The 20,928-nt window shown below is 33.5% G+C and overlaps 1 pseudogene; it reads left to right on the top strand.

Annotated features, from left to right (window-relative positions):
- Positions 1-8,327: 8,327 nt before the first annotated feature.
- On the top strand, positions 8,328-20,341 carry LOC138329326 (uncharacterized; annotated as a pseudogene).
- The last annotated feature ends 587 nt before the right edge of the window (positions 20,342-20,928 follow it).

The following is a 20,928-nucleotide window of genomic DNA, read 5'->3' as shown; positions in this document are numbered from 1 at the left end:
CGCTCTGATGGTTTTGCACAAGTGGACGTCTCGATATTTACTTGCCAACTTTTGAATGGTCACTACGCTAGTTAGAATACCTGTATTGTGACCCGGTTATGCTAGTGTATACAGTAATTAGGTACATATATACTTGGGTTACTACAAGTTAGCGTTTCCGTCCGAAAACATTTTCTCAATGCGTGTGTCACTTAGAAAGCATACCCTCTAGGTAATATAGCTTTTCATTTAAACACCACAATGTTGACAATGTTAAAATAGTTATACGAAACAATAACACAATGTGAACACATAGTTACTTTCATGACAGCAACGATTTTTACACTCGATCTTTTTTTCCTCATTTAATCATATTTTTCCCGTGTCCTGTATTGCACTTTTTCAAACTTGAATGTTAAACATTCCTTGTTTTCTTTTAATATTTATCATCAGAAATTATATTGCAATTTGTGACTTCAATTTTATATCGAATATGCAAAAATGCAGAATAACATGCTAAAAATTTATAACGGAATTGCGCATACAAATGTACGTTTACTTTTAAACACGACTAATAGTGTTAAAGTAGCAATGTACTCAAAAGTTATTGAAAGTTGACACTATAGATGTAGGTTTATATGCGAAAATGACATGCACAATGACATGAAAAGCGTAGAAAACATCAATAATGTTGACTGTTAGTCCAAAAATAATACTATCATTGCCTCGTCTTTGTATATTAATATGTTTATATTAGCGTTTGTAGCGATTGGAATTTATGGAAATAAAGTCGCCTTTTCTTTTACAATTTTACAAAATGTCTTCTTGATTCGAAAAAGATTAAATGTATATAAAATACGATATACTTTTGTTATATAACTAACACATTGTATTGCTATTTGTAATTATTTAATCTATTGTTGTCGGCTAAACTAGGTAGTAATTATATCTATTTACCGTATGGTGTTAATTGACTGGTAATAAGAGCACTGGTCTAACAAGGTATTACACCTATACCCAGGACAATGAACACGCTAATAAGTTCACCTGCAAGACCACTGACCAGTTCTTAATGTCATCTGTTAATCTTTTGTGTCAATTTCTAGTATAATCATATGTGTGGTGTGTTTTGTAAGCAGTAATTAGGGTTTATAGGTGGGACGCACGGGTCAATTTTCAGATACTCCTAAAATCAACTACCGAATTCTAGGAATAGTTATATTCAATAAATTCATATTTTGAACATTATTTAACATCTTTGGATTTTTTAATTTTAAACGAAATATATATCACAACGACGTAACAATGTTGTGAAATAACGTTTAGTTAATAATTCGGAGAAAGTGCAGTATGTAGAGACTTTAAAAGTTTTTATTTGGACTAAATAACGATGAATACATTTCCCACGCTATTGGCCGGATTTGGATATTTACTAGCCTTGCAGTGAAGTATAATTATTGTGTACTTTCAATCGCCTTCCTTTTAAATCTCGACAGATTCCCATAAGGCTAACCCAATTGGTTAGCTAGTAAAAGTAGCTATTTTAAGATTGTATAAATTGGACTAACATGGGGTTAAGTAAGATACACACTGACATACATAGATGTCAGCTAAAATAAATCTTAAGTAACCTTTCACTAAGTGAAAAACAGATTATTTTCGAAATAGTCTCTGTGTATAAAAGATTACGCCGGTGTAACGTTGAAAATGGACCTCCGTTGAAAATTGACCTCGGGTCAGTTTTCAACGTTGAAAACGGACCCCGAATGCCGTTGAAAATTGAACATGCCGTTGAAAATTGACAGTGTCTAGGGTCAATTTTCAACGGCAGTTCTGTTGAAAAAATGACCGTTGAAAAATGACCTTGGCAAACTATCAACGGATGGTCTGTTGAAAAATGACCCTAGTACATTCACATATAAAACTGTTGCACAAACAAAATTCTCGACTTCTGTTATCGCAATTGTATTAAATTACGTAATCTCCTCGATTTGAATTGAAATTTGGTATCGTTATCATCGTAACAAATACCCCATTTAAATATTTTAGGTGCTTGTATGTTTATTATGGAGAATACGGCACTACAAAACTTTCATTTTTTACAGTCATTTTGTTCGTCCGTGTTAATTTAATTGTTCTCAAATTGAGGAATTGCTATATAACACTGAGGTAACGTAGTAAATAACAAGAGCTGTTGGAGAACAGCAAAGCTCGCCTATTCAGAAGAAGTTGATGTTCAAGTATTTACTATTTCAACATGGAAATATGACAAATTAACAGACTCAAAAACCACCTAAAGGGCCCCAAGTTGGTTGTATTATCACGTTCAGCATCCATACACACATTAGGAAAATAAAATCATAAACATTTATGATGACTTATGCTTAAACAATTGACAAAATAGAAACTTGCTCAAAAACTTTAACATGGAAATATGATAAATTAACAGACTCAAAAACCCCTAAAAGGCCCAAATTGGTTTTTATTATCACGTTCAGCATCCATACACAATAGGAAAATAAAATCATAAACATTTAATGACTTAAGCTAAACAATAGACAAAATAGAAACTTGCTCAAAAACATGGAAATATGACAAATTAACAGACTGGAAATTGGTTGAATTATCACGTTCACACATTATAAAATCAACTTAGCTTAAACAATAGACAAAATAGAAACTTGCTCAAAAACTTTAATATGGAAATATGACAAATTAACAGACTCAAAAAACCCTAAAGGGCCCCAAATTGGTTGTATTATCACGTTCAGCATCCATACACATTAGGAAAAAAAATCATAAACATTTATAATGACTTAAGCTTAAACAATAGACAAAATAGAAACTTGCTCAAAAACTTTAATATAGAAATATGACAAATTAACAGACTCAAAAACCCCCTTAAAGGCCTAAAATTGGTTTTTATTATCACGTTCAGCATCCATACACATTAGGAAAATAAAATCATAAACATTTATGATGACTTAAGCTTAAACAATAGACAAAATAGAAACTTGCTCAAAAACTTTAATATGGAAATATGACAAATTAACAGACTCAAAAAAAACCTAAATTGGTTTTATTATCACGTTCCCCAAATCGGAAAATTGTCATAAACATTTATGATGACGCTTAAGCAATCACAAATAAAACTTTCTCATTAGGAAAATACAAATTAAAGACAAAAAACCTAAATGGCCCAAATGGTTGTATTATCACGTTCAGCATCCATAATTTATTATGACTTAAGCTTAAACAATAGACAAAATAGAAACTTGCTCAAAAACTTTAATATGGAAATATGACAAATTAACAGACTCAAAAACCCCCTAAAGGGCCCCAAATCGGTTGTATTATCACGTTCAGCATCCATACACATTAGGAAAATAAAATCATAAACATTTATGATGACTTAAGCTTAAACAATAGACAAAATAGAAACTTGCTCAAAAACTTATATAAAAGCTATATAACACTGAAGTAACGTAGGAAATAACAAGAGCTGTTGGAGAACAGCAAAGCTCGCCTATTCAGAAGAAGTTGATGTTCAAGTATTTACTATTTCAACATGGAAATATGACAAATTAACAGACTCAAAAAAAAACTTAAGGGCCCCAAATTGGTTGTATTATCACGTTCAGCATCCATACACATTAGGAAAATAAAATTAAAAACATTTATGATGACTTAAGCTTATCCAATTGGCGAAACAGAAACTTGCTCAAAAACTTTAACGTGAAATGGGACGCCAACGCTGACGCCGACGCCGACGCCGGGGTGACAACATTAGCTCCCCCTATTCTTCGAATAGGCGAGCTAAAAAGGAATTGTTGTTATCAACTGCATGCAAAGTTTGTACTGTGTGGTGTTCACTTCCGAGTACCAGTGGATAGTGTTACAAAACTATAATTATGGGATATTATTAATTTGTTTCTTCATGATTTTTTATAATAACATTTTCGACGATTTAACGTTTGTCAGATATTCAGTAATTATTAATATTTATTTATTCCCTGCAATACAAGAATACATGTATTATATATCTGCGTATGTATCAGTTATGTTGTGTTATGCGTATGGTTGTGATGTGGTGTTGTTGTTTTGTGGTTGTGTGTTTTTGTGTTGTGTGTTGTTTGTTGTGTGGTGTTGTTTTGTTGTTGTGTTGTTATGTTGTGTGGTGTTGTGTTTTTGTGTGTTGTGTTGTGTATTTATGTGTGGTTGTGTCATGTTATTGTGTTGTGTGTCATTGGTGTGTTGTTGTGTTGTGTGTTTTTGTGTGCTGTGTGGCTGTGTTTTGTGTTATGTTGTGTTGTTGTGTGTTGTGTTGTTGTTTCGTGTTTGTGCAATGTGTTGTTACGTGATGTTTTTGTAATGTGTTGTTGCGTTATGTTGTGTGATGTTGTGTTGTTGTCGGGTGTTGTGTTGTTAGGTGTTGTTGTATTGTTGTTGTGTTGTGGTGTGGTTTTGTTGTGTGTTGTTGTGTTGTGTTGTTATGTGATGTTTTGTTGTGTGATTTTGTGTTGTGTTATGTTGTGTGATGTTGTCGTGTGTTGTTGTATGTTATTGTGTTGTTTTGGGGAGGCGTTGTATTGTTGTTACGTGGATGTGTGTTGAGGTTGTGTTGTGTATTGTGTTATGTGTTGTTGTGTGATGTTTTGTTGTTATGTTGTGTTGTGTTGTGAGGTGTGTTGTGTTTCTGTGGTGACGTGTGTTGTTGTTGGGTGGTGTTGTGTTGTTGTTGCGTGTTTGTGTGTTGTTTATTTGTGTTATGTTGTGTGATGTGCTGTTGTGTGATGTTGTTGAGTGTTGTTGTGTTGTTGTTGGAAGCTGTTGTATTGTTGTTGCGTGGTTGTGTGTTGTTGTGTTGTGTGATGTTTTGTTGTGATGCTGTGTCGCTTTGTTTTGTTATGTTGTCTTGTGTTGTTTGGTTTGTGATGTTGTGTTTAGTGTGATGCGTTGTTGTGTTGCTTGATGTTATTTTGTGTTATGTTGTGTTGTGTGATGTTGTGTTATTTTGTTGTGTTTTGTTGTGTTGTGTTGTTGTGTGGTGTTGTGCTGTGTAGTGTTGATGTGTTGTTGGTGTGTTGATGTGCTGTGTGATGCTGTGTGGTTTCGTGGTGTTTTGGTGTCGTGTTGTGTTGTTGTGTAAAAACGAGTTCTTATGGGGTCACTTTTCAACGGGTCGGTGTAAAAAGTCCGATTGAAGTTCAGTTTTCAACGGTTTTCGGGGTCATTTTTCAACGTTGAAAAATGACCCGAGGTCAGTTTTCAATGGGGGTCCATTTTCAACGTTACACCGGTCGAGTGATAAAGCGTTCCGAGCGTTCTGACCTTGTCCCGCTATCTGTAGTCTGCGGTGGTCAGGTACCAAAAATATTTTTCCACGGCTAATCATATCAATGATGAATTGTAATATGTTTATTAAAATTATACATATATTTTACATGAAATTTACACAAATATATCAAGTAACTTCGGTATAAATTTAGTAAGTCAGATCGGTATTAGGGTTTAAAATTTTAATGGCTACTGTTTCACTCTACAACTAACTTTACATTTTACGTGATTGCCATAATGCCAAATCTACAATAACTACAATAGAACCACACAGTAGTTAATCCCAAGAAATAAAATGAAAATTTCATACCACAAAAGGAAGCACCCACGAATATTTCATGTTATATATTTTTGAAACCTATTAAAATTGCTTCCGAATTGAGATAAATCAGACCACTTGACTAACCTTATTAATATGCTGAGTGAATCCGTTTGTACAATTAACATGTAATTAATTTGTAAATATAATCCTAGCTCTTGGAGTTCTTTTGAAATATTTTTTCAGGATTATCAGAAAGTGAATATATTGTAGACCCGTTTAGAGTTAACAAGTATGGCCACATGCCAAAATCGTTCTCAATCTGAAAAGATATATTACTGAATTGATATCATTTCCGAACTTTACATGTGAATTCTGTTAAAAGGCTTACTGAGGAGAAATAGTCTGTATATATTTAAAGTGAGACTTGCTGTCTTCCAAACTGTATTTATTTGTAGTGAAATTTAGTTTTTGTACATGAAATGAAAGAGGCGTAATAATGATATAGACTTTAATTCTAGCGTATCCAACCGGTTACTGTCACCATTGCGTGAAACTTTTGGTGGATTGAATCTCTGTGGTTCTGTTATAAATCCTTCAAACCCTCTGTTATACAAGTATTAAGACTTCAAAAAATTAAAAAATGGGAGTGTTATAGAAGTTGGGTCAATTTTGAGGGTCGATGCCTCGTTTAGCTTGCAAAACGTCAATAGTCAACGGAAAGTGAATTCATTATGTATATTAAACAAAATTTATACAGATACTATAACATATTGAGAACAATGTTTGTTTTTAAGGTAACTGCAATGTTCCCTTTGTGATGAAAGCAGCCGATATACCGTGCATTCCTGATTTCGACAAATGCACAGAAGACACGGATGACTATGTCGAAGGTAATATATATATATTTGTTCGGTAAACTATGTAAATTGTACCCACATTGTGTAGTACACTTAATTTCTTTATGGAGTACACATAGACAGACATCAGACCTATCGTATGGCCGATTATTTTCGCGAGTCAAAATTCTCGAAAGTTAAATAACTGATTAAAAAGCGATCTGACTTCCCTGACCTGTATGACTCCGTCATTTCTCAATATTTTGCGTGTGATATTTTAGCTATCTTAGCAAAGTACCACGAAATCGCGAAAACAATGCCATCGCCAAAATATTCTGCTTTACTATTTTTAAATGGTATCACTGAGCAATTATTTATATACCACAGGGTGGATATCTACCAATATCTCCTCCGAGGACATCACATCGCCGTATAGATATCACCATGGCAGCGCCATGGAAACGCCGTCACACTTTGGTCATTTCGGCTTATATGGAGGCGGCGGGTATATTGTTGACCTAGATTTTGAACCTACTACAGCAATAAAAGTCTTAAACTCTCTCCAAGAAAAATCCTGGCTAGACGAGAGAACCCGAGCATTGTTCATTGAAGCATGCGTTGTAAACAGAAACAACATGCTTTTTACTCAAATTCAAATTGTGTTTGAATTTCCCAGCGTTGGCGGGACACATACGGAATATGGAGTTTCATCGGCTAATCTCTACCCGTACAGAGAGGCATCAGACTTTGTTGTACTCGCAGTACAATTGATATTTTCTATGACAATTCTGGTGAGGATTGTATTGTTCTTTGTCAAAATTATGCGAACTCGGTGTCGGTCCCTGGTAACCTTCAGACAGTGGGTTGATCTTTTTGACCTATCAGTTTCAATGACTGCTATTGTTTGTCTTGTGATGAGGGTCACCAGCACGGTTGATATCCTCAATACACTTCGTCAGGAGATCGGTAAGTGTTATAATCACGTAAAGAAATACAATTAAGGTCCTAGACTATGTTTAAACTAGCAATATTTTGTATGCCTATATATCACTTCTTAGGTGTACCTGGACAAACATATAGATGATAAAAAGTGTGTATGTATCAGGCATAATCTGAGGTATTACTGTCGAGTCGTAGATTGCTGGGTTGTGTAAATTTTGGCAAAATATGCGAAAATTCGTACATTTCAGTATCACATGTTTAAACAGGGTCTTAAACCTTAAAGATGCTCCACCGCCGACAGAGCATAAATAATATCCATCACTTGGACAATAATTGGTGTTTAATCGTGTATATATATGTCTAATTAACACAAAAAAAATATAAAATAATTTATTTTGCCTTTGGTGCATGCTCAATCAGCACTTCATTTCATATAGGATATAGTGCCAAGGAATTTTTTCGGGATGCAATTAATTATTTTTTGTAATTTTAACTTGATGTAAAATGAGAAGCTTAAACTTTTCAATGGTGGTAATGGTGTAAAGTCAGTAACTTTTGTAACTGAAGAAAAATACTAAATCGTCTGCTCCTGTTTTTGATAGTGAAAAAATACCATTTGTCAGCGGTGGAGCATCTTTAATTACAATAGCAAGTGGTTTTTATTCTTGAGTTAGTAGACATTGAAAGATTCACAACTTGCCAGATGGCAGTGTAATAAAAATAATAATTAAAAAATAAATGAAAAAAAAAAATAAAACGCGACTTATCATGTGGCGCAACAATAGAGACCTTGGCGTCGCGTGTTAATTTGGAAAATAACATTAGGTTACTATAGATCGCCATTTTGAATGTTTCGCGTCTTAATGTATTGACCCATATTTTGCATAACAAATATCTATTTTTTTTCATATTTATTTTGCCTTTTACAGGTTTCTATTCAACCTTTGGATACATTTTCCAATGGAATGACTATTATTCTATATGCTTGGGTATCATAACCGGCATCGCCATCTTGAACCTTCTACAACATTTGTCATTTAATTACCATTTCTACCTGATGTACAGAACAATCATGGCATTCCGTCCAGATCTATTCCAGTTCTCGACACTACTGACCCTACTAATGATTGGATTTTCCTGTTTTATATATCTCATGTATGGTAATGTGGAAGGAGGCTTCAAAACGGTTCCGGTAGGAATCCTGACCTTATTTAGGATGACTATCGGTATGATTAAGTTCCGTAATGATTTGGAACTTGAAGCGCTCGGTATTACCGCTATCCTGTCACTGTATGCATTTGCTGTGACTATGGTGTATATCAACATGTTCACAAGTGCTTTGAACTTCGGAATATCGAACCTAAAGAGTCTAATTGCGCAAGGAAAGACGTCGTTTGATTGGGATCTAAGTCGACACTTTTGGGATCGACTTAGAGGTTTATTATTTTGTAGATCGAATCGACTACACAGTAGTCATGTCGAGGCATCAGATGAGCCGCAACAAATACAAGGTTAGTGTTCCTTTGTGACATTTGTTGCCATGTAAGTCAATGCATTGTAAAAGTCTTTGTTTAAAACCTAATTCACTTCCTACGAAAGCTTTGTTTTGATTTGTTTTCACGTTCTATGAACAGTTAGGGCCATTAAATGGCGTCCAGTGTTTAGATGAGATGTGGAGTTAAGCCGGAGTGCCAGTGGTCAGTACCCGGTGACTGCTCTATATGGTATTCATGCTCGCGACTCAGAGATGGAGGATTTATGGCAATATGTTGGGATATCTAAAACACTCGGCCACCGCGGTCCTGTGAAAGAAGAATGGGTTGCAAGCGCATTGTTCCTTATCAACATATTTTGTCACTTTCTTTTATGTAATCCCTATACTTATGGTAGAGATGTCATGAAAAGCAGCTGATACTAAAGTTCATTTTCTCATATCGTTTTGTCCATTCTTTTGACATGAATATTGATGCGTTGTCATTGTTTTCTTTTTGTTGAATAACTGTTGCAATGTAGTTGTCGTTCTTGTTATTTTCAGAGTCACGAACGGATAATTATAAATGGCAGGTAAGAACATCTCTTTTCTTAAAGTCATCATTTTCAACGTTAAGATATAGTATTCAATTAAAAGTACTAAATCATTAGATTTACATAGATTTCCTAGGGTTTTTGAATTCTTACAAACGTTCTTTTACCTGGAATTTGAAAATAACAACATTTTATTTGAAATATTGGCAATGTTTATCAGCGTCAAAATATCGCCAAACACAACAAGAAACTGTATCTGTCGGCAATGGCTGTTTATAACGGAAAGAGCCGAGTGCATTTTTGACTTCGAAATCGGGATATATAGATGTAATAACACCTATAAGAGGCCACTTTCATTTTATCGGTTATATTGGCCTGATTAGGTGTCTCAGTGGCGTAGGAAGATGAAACGTAATTGGAAGCCTAGGGGGGATAGGGGAATGATTATAACGCGTACTTAACATGATACTTTTATATTTAAAGTTACCTGCATTTAGAAATGTTAATTGTGAATGTCGTCATATCATTATGCATCTCTGCTCGATCTGAACATAACGGTTTCACACCATCGACACATTGTTGTGTAACACAAAATAATAATGAATTAATTGTTTTGCTAAGTCATATGAACAAATGAATCTTTTAAGAGCCATTTTTTTAAATAGTACGTAGAATTCGTTGATAGATATTTTTAGTCTAGTTCATGTGTATCAAATTTGTTAAAATTTTCAACATTATGTGCAGAAATGAATGTTTTAAGAAATGCGCCGCGCAGCGCGAAATTTTCTTAAATAAAGTACGAAAAATGTGCAGTAGGACCCTTTTTTCTTTCAAATGTGCAATTTTAGGACATTTCAGTCGTCGAAAATTGGGGAGGGGGCATGTTTGACATGTAAAAAAGACATGTTTGCCCTCGCACGCCCTCCCCCCCCCCACCCCCGCTTCCTACGCCCATGTATCTACATTGCCATCAGCAAACGTTCCATGAAGCTTTAGAGTATTTGACGGAAATATGACAAGAGGTGAGAGGTATTTTCACTCGTTAATTATGTATACATGAATACAGGTGTACATGTGTACATTATTAAGCAAACATATATATAGGTCTACAATGTATGTGTAAGGTATATTTTTGCTTTGAATACATAAACATGCTCATAAAATTTAGATATATAGTTAGGCCAAAAATCAGATTGAAAAAGATTATATTACTAGTGATATGTAGGGGAATGTCCAATAGACGGATATACATTATAACTAAGGATATATAAGGAATGTCAAATATTGTTATAATGATAAAAGAAATACATGTACCTCATTAATCCGCTAAACATACCTATATTATTAGCCCCCCATTTATTTCCCTTATTATAAAGTCTATATAGTAGGTCCAATTTAAAAAAAAAGTCTTATAATATTGGCAAGTTTAGCGGACTAGCACCTTATATCATGACAAAAGAAAATAAAATAATGGCAGAAGCAACTACAAAACCATATACAGTCGAATCTGTCTTAAGCGACCACTCAAGGCAAATTGAAAAATGGTCTCTTAATAGAGAGTGGTCTCTTAATAGAATAGCTCAGGTTAAGGAGGGTATATAGTTTGATGATTTAAAATATGATTTGTCATTCACTTTTCATGAATAAAGCACCATTTCATTTATTGCAAATATTTATTTTCTATTTATTTTAATTGTTGTGTATTATTTTTGTTTATTTAATTATTCATGGTCTTAAAATATTTTTTTTTTCATTTCATGCTTCACAATAAATTAGAATGTATACTGTATGATTCTTAGGATTTATTTTTATTATAAAATCCGAATTTTTCATACCTGTTTCCGGTTCTGTCTATTACTATGACCCATCCAAGATAGCAGACTAAACAAACGCTGCATGTGTTGTCTGTTCGACTGCTTTCATATTTCATTTTCATGTAAGTAAAGTATTGTCAGTCACTACTAGTGTTTGTTTTAAATAATGTTTATCATGTTGTATCAAACACTTTATTATTTAACCGTAATACTCATTCAAATGGATAGAGACGGCCATTGAACTTGACACATTCCGTCTAAGGGGCCCCAGGTCTGACAGTAATAAAGGTGTGAAAAGACCAGTCAAATACAATTACCCCAGTGTGACATTACTTATACAGGGCTTCAGTTACAGGCTAATTGTTTCACACCTCTTTTGTTAACATTAATAAGCTATAGACTTAATTGCTCTGCCCAAGCCGTGTCAAATCCGGCGACCGGATGATGGGCGTTTTGGAAAGAATGAAATGACATTCGTTTTCTGGTCGCTGTATAGAGAATTTTTGCGACCATGGGAAGGAAATTTTGTGGTCGCTGGTCGCGTTAGAATGGTGGTCATTTAATGAAGTTAAAATATATACATATTGTAGTATAAATGCTTGGGGGGAATTGAAGTGGTCGTTTAGTGCAGAGGGTCGCTTAATACAGATGGTCGTTAGTAGGCTGATTCGACTGTAATATAATGAAAACATTTCTTTACAGCTGCAACCTGTACAATATATGATTATTTACGCTTAGAAACTCTTCACAAAACCACTGCATTAGTTTCAGCGTTTATTAGATTTAACACAGTAATCGGGAACGTTTAGTCGATAAATTCGTGTTTTCATTCGATAACAGATTATGTCCATCAGACCGATGAGATTTCCTTCGATTGCAGGTTGCAGGTGTACATGTACATAAATACATAGGCTTACAATGTATATTTTCTCTTTGAATACATAAAAAGTACACATAAAATTTAGATAATTAATTAAAAGTCTGATATTTTGAAGAAAGTAAGATTGGAAAAGGTTATATAACTAGTGACATATAGGGAATGTCCATTTGACGGATAGACATTATAACTAAGGATATATAGGGGATGTCCATTAGACGGATAGAGACTATAACTATGGATATACAGAGAATGTCCATAAGACGGGCAATATTATAACTAGGGATATAAAGGCAATGACCATTAGACGGATAGACATTATAACTAAGGATATATAGGGAATGTCAAATATTGATATAATGATAAAAGAAATACATGTACCTAATTAATCCATCAAACCTGCCTATATTATTAGGTTTTATCTCCATTTATCATCTTATATATAGACTATTGGCCATTTTTTTTACAAAAGCCTGATATTATAGGCAGGTTTAGCGGACTAGTATCTAATATCATGACAAATGAAAATTAAATAATGGTAGAAGCAGGCATAAAACCATATAATATAATGAAAACTCTTCTATAAACCTGCAAAAACTGTACAATATATGATTATTTACACTTAGAAACTCTTCACAAAACTTATACCTACGTTTCAACGTTTATTAGATTTAACACAGTAATCAGGAACTTGTAGTCGATAATTATATAAATTGGTGTTTTCAGTCGATAGCAGATATGTCCAATAGACCGATGAGATTTTCCTGCGATCTGATGTTTTGAATGTTCCCGCATCGCGCATACGCTTAGGGATTGTTTACGCTCCCCGAAAGATAATAATATGAAATAGTGACTAGGTCGTTTCTATTTATTTTCAGTTTTTCTCCATTTTAAAAAATAGTTATGCAAACTTTTCAATTTTGTTATTACCACAAAATACACCACTTTTACAGTTATTTTTATCTCTATAATTCTTTTTATCTTTTGTTACATAATTTTTTAACGATTCAGTCCCTTTAAATACATTGATGCAATAGCATTTCGACATCGTTTGTGCTATAGAACGCTGACTGATTTTCTAAAATGTCGCACAAAGCATCATCATATTACAAAAACGACTACGCATTCATTTCTTACATTTAATACATAGTTTTTTTTATATTTTATTTTCAATGGTTTAATTTCCGATTTGTCCCTTCAAAAGAGTGAACACAGCGTCGATAAATTCCTGTCGAATTTGGTTGGACAATTGAAGCATGATGCCAAACAGGAGAAAGAATTCTTAAAGGCAGCGTTATTACCTTCACGGCATTATGCAGGACAAAATTTCATGTGGAGTAGTAGACGAAATATTCTCAATGGGGTCCAATACAGGTAATGTAGTTCTAAAGACCCATCCGTCTCTCGTCCCCAAAGGTCACCTTATTAAACTATAGCATATAGTACCAGCATCGGTCATTGCTGGGTAACTGCCACCACGTGACAGAGAACTACTGGTCAAATTTAAGGACACTTGGTCACTCAGTCTTTTATTGTTTTGTTTACATGCCTTAATAACATAAATGTGTAATATCATTGTTATTTGCATGTATATAATTATATATATGACGAAAACATGACTAGAGTTGGATCGATTTTTAAACCAATATTATCTTTTTATGCTCAAAAAGGGAACGTAACGAATTGTAAAATTATTTTCAGGTATTCTAATGACTGGATAGAGGGAGATAATTCATTAGTATTAGAGTTTATATCTGAGGAAATTGACTGCAAAATCGATGTAGAATGTATTCAGGAGAAGACTGCCGACCAAAGAGGCCTTATTACTTACGGACAATCAACACAACCGCTTAGTCCATTCTTTATCCTATACACACAAAACTATGAAATAGGGCAGGTAGGTAGTCTTAATGAAAATAAACGACAGTAATCTCCATTTACTTTAATGTTTTATGGTTAAATGGTAAGGAGGAAAGTATCAATCTAATACCTGTAATTGTTATAATATCACCACCAACACAACGAACTAGTTTATTTCGCGGTGATTTAAAATTCATATGATTTTTGGGGAAGGGGTTGGGAGGGAGTGGACCTTTGTAGTGGTCATCCATTAATACTTGTTATGTACTTGTTTTATCGTTCCTGTACAATTATAGCGAATATTGATATATTTATTTAAGTTTAGTAATAATATACAGTTGTGAACTACTTCATAGAAAACGAAACTGCTTAATTTATACACAGGTAATACTGTTTCTGAAATAAAAGCAATATATCATGTAATCGATTTATGACATTGGTTTATATGATTTAGAGTACATACAAATGTAGATGATTGTTCACACCTGTGTCTTTTTGCCATGCTGTAGTGTAAAGTCAAGTTCAAATTGAACTCTTCCCAACTATCCTCAAAGCCTGTATTCATGGTTACGGCGACAGGTGATGTCACACGTTGGGAACAACATGCTACACAACAGGACGCATCAACAGGAGAAACAAATGTAAATGGTTTCATCTTTCTCTTTTTCTTTCTCTCTTCTTCAGCTTTGTAATGTGTAATTGCCTATACAATAGCTTTACACAGTACAAATATATATATATATATTTTTTTAATTATATTTAGTCTGGTAACCACGGTCCAGTAAGACGACCGTAATAACCATTTTTTTCTGTTTAAAACTAAAACAGGAATGTATGTATAAGGATTGATCAACATTTTGACTACGTATACGATTGAATAAACTAACATATTCATTTATGGCGCAATCCATGGAATATGTTGTTGTCAACTGCGCTCATACTACCGTATACGCAGTCAAAATGAAGATAAATAATTAAATGTATCAAATTACCTGCCAGGAGTAATAATTTTACCAATAACCAATAATGACCAATGAATGTAATATTCAACTTTACTGTCCTTTTGCATATCTTGATAATTAATTTGATCAACACCAAGTCATGTGGCTGTACAAAGCTAGTAACATTCAGTTACAGTTTGGGAATTCGTTACATAGTTTATGAACATATTGAAATTCCATGTTTTTTCTCAAAATTTTTCTCAAAATAACAAACTGAATATAATGTGTTCTTTCCGCGAAAAAGGTAAATAATTTAAATAATCACATGATGTCAATTAATGATTTAAGATTATTTAATTTTGTTTTTGAAAATAGTTACCTGTAAAATGAAAAGAAATGTAAATCCTGTGTATAAGGGACATCCTTGAAACAAATGTATGGTTATAGTACAGTACTGTTCACCTGCCATCAAATTTTCTCTAACTGTACTTATATCTAAGTAATTTACTGGGTTATTACCGTGTTCTACTATTTTTCAGATGTACGTGTCAGCTACCCTACAAACGCTCCCTAGATTCCTCATTGTAGTAAATTCAGAAACATGGTGCGGAGTTCAGCATGGAATGCAGCGGAATCGTTTGAACCAGTATGTTCTATCAAAGAAGAAATCAATCCTCCAACCCGGATGCCATAAAAACATATTCATCAGCTTTCCAGATAATTCTGTTATGGCGGAAACCGTCATCAAAACAATGGTATTGTATTGTATTTGGTATTTCCGAAATTTCTTTTGGTAGGCGTTCAGACATATTGTACTATTTGTAGAAACCATGAATATAAATTTGCTTTAAACATTCAAAATTCAACTTTTCTGCGCTAGTTATATGATATAAATATTAACACAAGTTTCATCAATGCCCAAGTTTAAAATTTCCCTTTTCGTGTGTCCTTTTTTTGTGTCAACTTCAGGATAGTGTGAAGCCAGCATTAGGATTACGACATTTCCAAGATTGGAACTCTAATTGCATGAAAAGTCTGATATTGCCGACTCTTTCTGAACGCTTTTTTAATTGTTCATGTATTACTTCGAAAATATCAGTTTTCTTTCCTCCTTTTTATCGCGTAAATATATACACTGTAGTGGTTTTTTTTCCAATATCAATTAACAAAAGTAAATACGGAAAAACAGCTTTCATTGAATGATTTTCTCTAGTACTTCTTTAACATTGATGTAATATTCTGGAAAAGAAGCTTTTTTTCCAACCCCATATATTTAATGTTGTGCGTATACATTTATCGAAAGATGAATACAAAATGTTTATTCTAATTTCAGATGGAAGAAAGTGATGGGCTGCCTACCGTCCATATCCTCGCTAGTGAGAACGTTTCTGGGCCCATTCTTATTGATTATGTCAGGAAAAGAGACTCCGATCAGTTTTCACAAGGTAAGAACCGTTAGAAATATATACAATACAGCACTGTCGCCGAAATTAATTGTGCACAAAAACATTTCAGCACAAATTTTGTTTTTGATCTAGTAGCGTTAATACACATGTGTCTATTTACCGTATAGCGGGGAATTTTGGGAGGATGATAATTTCGTAGGCATTTACTATGATCGCGAAAATAATTTGTTCAGCAAAATATTGAGATATGACGAAGTCATACAGACCTTGAAAAGCAGATGGCGAAAATTTAAAACCTCTAAACGTTATGTTGTGTAAACCTCCTCTACTGCAAATCTGACATTTGAAAGCTGTAGAGTGTTTCCTTGACAAAGGGTATGTAGCCGAAAATGTGTAGCAGAGACAGTTTATACTACACAAATTGTAAATTGTGTTCTCTTTAAATTTGGAACAATTATGCCACACGAAAGTGTAGTTTTCTTGTTTTGATCGCGTAAATGAAAATGTGTAAATACGACAAACATAGAACTGGTCATCGCTAGAAACATTTTAACCTGGAACTTTTAGCGTGAAAGCTATACTATTATATTACTTTGGAAATCTATTACATTACTCGTATGTTATCAGTAGGGTTAATAGCACACGAGGAATTCTCAATAGTTTGTATTTAAGATACAAGTTTGTTCTCATTGTTAACGCTAGATATCACCTTCGTGTACTTATGTCATTTGTTGTTTTCACAGAAACATTCATGGATTCACAAATGCTAACAAAAACAGGAGATTTAGAATGGAGAAGGGATACTAAAGGCGACCATGTTGAATTGGTTTCTCTTGAGGCAGGGTGAGTATATTGTGATGTTTTGTATTGAATTGATCTTTTTATCTTCAGCTTTGGATTTGGCATACATCATAATGTCATTAAAAAGTTATGCAATGATAAATTATTCCAAATGTGGTATTTATATTGCCAGATATTGTAGTACATAGTATAAAATACTAAAAACTAGTACTAATATACCACATAGCTCTCAATTTTGGAGAGTTAAAATTTTGTCAACCTTTTTGTTGACCTCAATATAGAATTATGTGAAAACTAAAATGTTACAAATTAAACTTTCGCGTCCTGGCTTTAACAGAAAATAGACATTACTAACTACTTATCGTTTTTTATGAGACCTCAACATAGAATTGTGTAAAAACTAAAATGTTACAAATTAAACTTTCGCGTCCTGGCTTTAACAGAAAATAGACATTACTAACTACTTATCGTTTTTTATGAGACCTCAACATAGAATTGTGTAAAAACTAAAATGTTACAAATTAAACTTTCGCGACCTGGCTTTAACAGAAAATAGACTTTACTAACTACTTATTTTTTTACGAATTCCAAGACCTCTATATAGAATTCTGCAAAACGCAAAAATATCACGCCCGTGAAAAATACCGTAATGTTATGTATGTGTTGACTATATCTTGACTTTTTTTTTCTGATTTCTAATTTCAAGACAGGTATGTTTTCTATTGTTATTTTTATCTTTGTTTAGAGTTAAAGTAGCTGTGACCGTTTGTCTATCCGACTATAAATTAGTAAGTATGGAACCTTTGTCTTCTCAGTTCATTGTCTTCTATATCCAGTATCCTCTCATCAGGAAATTCTCTGTTTGCTCATCATTCTGTTGATCTGCTGATACATGTTCATTGAACAAGTATTGTCTTAATAGTTATCTTAATGTCATGACAATAAAGCAGAAAATACACGGGTTTTTTTCTGTCAAAAATTTGAAGCACGACATCTGCTTCCCAGCTTAAAAATATAAAAATAAAATGCAAGAAATATATCTAATTAATTAACGATGTAGCGGCTGTATATAAACTATATTTTGAGAATAGCAGATATATGTAATGAAGCAGAAAACATGTATTTTTTTATGCTATTTCCATTCCGTACCAACTGCATGTGATTAACATTCCGTTATGTGTTTATATATATTTAAGTTTTTGTATATTTTGTTATTGTACCAATGCTTAAGATTGAATTCAACAATAGGAAATGATTTGAACTTTCGCTTTTGACATATAACTCTATAATTATCTACAATATAAGGGGATATAACAGAACATAATGATTGGCCGATCGCTAGAGGTCCCTATAGCCACGCCCCTTCTTCCCTATCAACTGTTGCTACGCCTGTCAAGCTTTAACAAAGATGGCGGTTGCATCAATATCAGTTGACTGGTACTTACCGATATATCATAAAACATAACTACGGTTTTCTCAGAATTGGCTTTAAAGGTTTTTTCACCAAATATTTCATTAATTTATTGAGATATATCTATTTTGAGAATGTGAGCGCACAATACCGACTTCGAATGATCTTCTGTAACTCAAAACAATTAGCTTTGAAGCACTGCAACTTCGTTATTTTGTTATTATTGTTTGTTTTAGGCATTTGCAGAGAGTTCCAACAGACATCTAGGTAAGATGCTTTTCTCTCTATTTTTTCTCCTTAAATGGTGAGGTGTTATTGAAACAAGAATGCCAATATGGATATCAGTGTAATATGAATTATAATGAATCAAATACGTTGTTCACACGTTAATCAAACAAAACATTTATGCCAGGTTTCTGTGCTATATCTTATGGCAATATAATAATATTAAGGTTACTGGTTTCAATTAACAGAACACGAACGGAAGACGCTGATGGATATATACAAAGGAAATATAGCTACCAAACACTGGAGGCAGATCGGGAAAACTATAGGATTATCACAACAAAAACTGGAGTACATTAATAACACGAAACCCAGGTCTATGGAGGAGAAAACGTGTTTAGTCTTAGGTCATTGGCTGAAGAAAACCCCTGGGGGAAATCTCAATGAAATAAAACATGTTTGGATCGCAGAGACCTGAGATGTGGTGCCAATTTGAAATGCCAAATCCTTTGAACATTTCGAAATATGAAAACTTATTAACCAACTTCCCTTCGCGCGCATTTTATTCGTGAATTAAAAAAAATAAGCGATAAAGGTAAATTAATATTTCAATTCAATTTTAATTACGCAAAAATCTTGTTGGTTAACACTAGACCTTATTTTTCAGTACGAAACCAATTATTCATAATAAATATTTAAGAAATTTTAAAACAAAAATTGTTTTGGTTGTACTTTTTTTGATGTGCTCATTATTGGCATATCGATCAAGAAATCTGTAAGATGTTCAAGCCGGAGAAATTTAGGAGCTAACGACTTTGATTTGAAGGCCCTTTCATTAATGACGTTTAATAGCGTTCATGAATTTGATAATGGATGTATGTATTTGACGAAAGGTTCAAACTTTCGACCTAGAGTTGAGAAGTTGTTGATAATGATGATATATCGGATATGTTACAAGTAACTTCTTCATGTTCCATTGGAAATTCAAATAATGTAAATGTGATAAGATGTAAAGAACTTATCAAATTTATTGTTACATTGATTTGTTATGAGAAATGGTATCGTTATGCAATATAAATTATAGACTTATATGCGAGTAAATATGCATGTATTTGTTTTAATAAATATTTTTCAAACATTTCCAACTTATTATATACATGGATAATCAATCAACCAAGATGGTAGGATCTTACTGTTACTGTTTTTCACTTCAAATCGTATGTCATTGTTATTTTTTTCAATCGCTTCCTCTCATCAAGATGATTTTTCAATTGCCTCCTTGCATCATCATCATCATTATCTAAATGAGAGAAACGTATACAAAAGATTTCATCGCCAGTTCGCATATTGATCTCTCAGAGTTACTTCCCTTCGTTCCACTCAATGTATTTTGGAAGTTTATCCTTTCTATTATTGAACTACATGTAATAAAAACATCACTGGACAATCAATGTTGTTTCTCTATACCTTAAATGTGTGGGGAAATTGCTAACAATTGAACAAAAGGACTCGGAAACTTCAATAAACTTAAATCGATGAACTATTTGGGTTAGTTATGTCGCCACCTGAAAATATATGCTACCAGAAATATACACTAGGGAAAGTATGTTGACACCGTCTTTACATATTTTCAAACTGGTTTGTCAAATAATGCATTTGTCAATATCTACCATTTTCTAATTGGCATATGTGTTACTGTTAGAGAGACAATTCACTCAGGTTAATTCTTTTACATAACCAGGAAGCAAACTTTGGCATAAATGTATTGTTCGACATTTCCTATGAAACACACGTTAACGTTTAGTATTTTAATTGATACCGTTGTAATTACAAATCGTTGATCAATACGATTACGCAGTTATAATATGTACGCTGTACTCATACCCGAGCCAAAGTCACGCAAGTTAAATGAACTGCATAACCACTGAGGAGGTGATAAAATGATTTTGAGGCAAGATAATTCACCTAATAAGCTAAACACACAACTGTCAGAGCGATTTGAGCAGTTCGAGACAAAAGTTGCATTACTCTACGAGCAAGGGACAGGGTTCGGCATACAAGATATTCGACCACAATGTGTAATGGCGGACAGCGAGCGAGTTTGATCGTTAAGAAATACTCTTATATATTGTAGATGGTCTTATTTCCACATAGTCCATTTCGCTATCTCGTGAATTTCACGTGACTGAGAAAAACTCAAGTGGAATTCGCG

This window comes from Argopecten irradians, chromosome 8 (assembly GCF_041381155.1).
Source record: "Argopecten irradians isolate NY chromosome 8, Ai_NY, whole genome shotgun sequence".
Taxonomy (NCBI): Eukaryota; Metazoa; Mollusca; class Bivalvia; order Pectinida; family Pectinidae; genus Argopecten; species Argopecten irradians.
The sequence above is the reverse complement of the archived record's forward strand: the minus strand, read 5'-3'. Positions and strand labels throughout refer to the sequence as shown.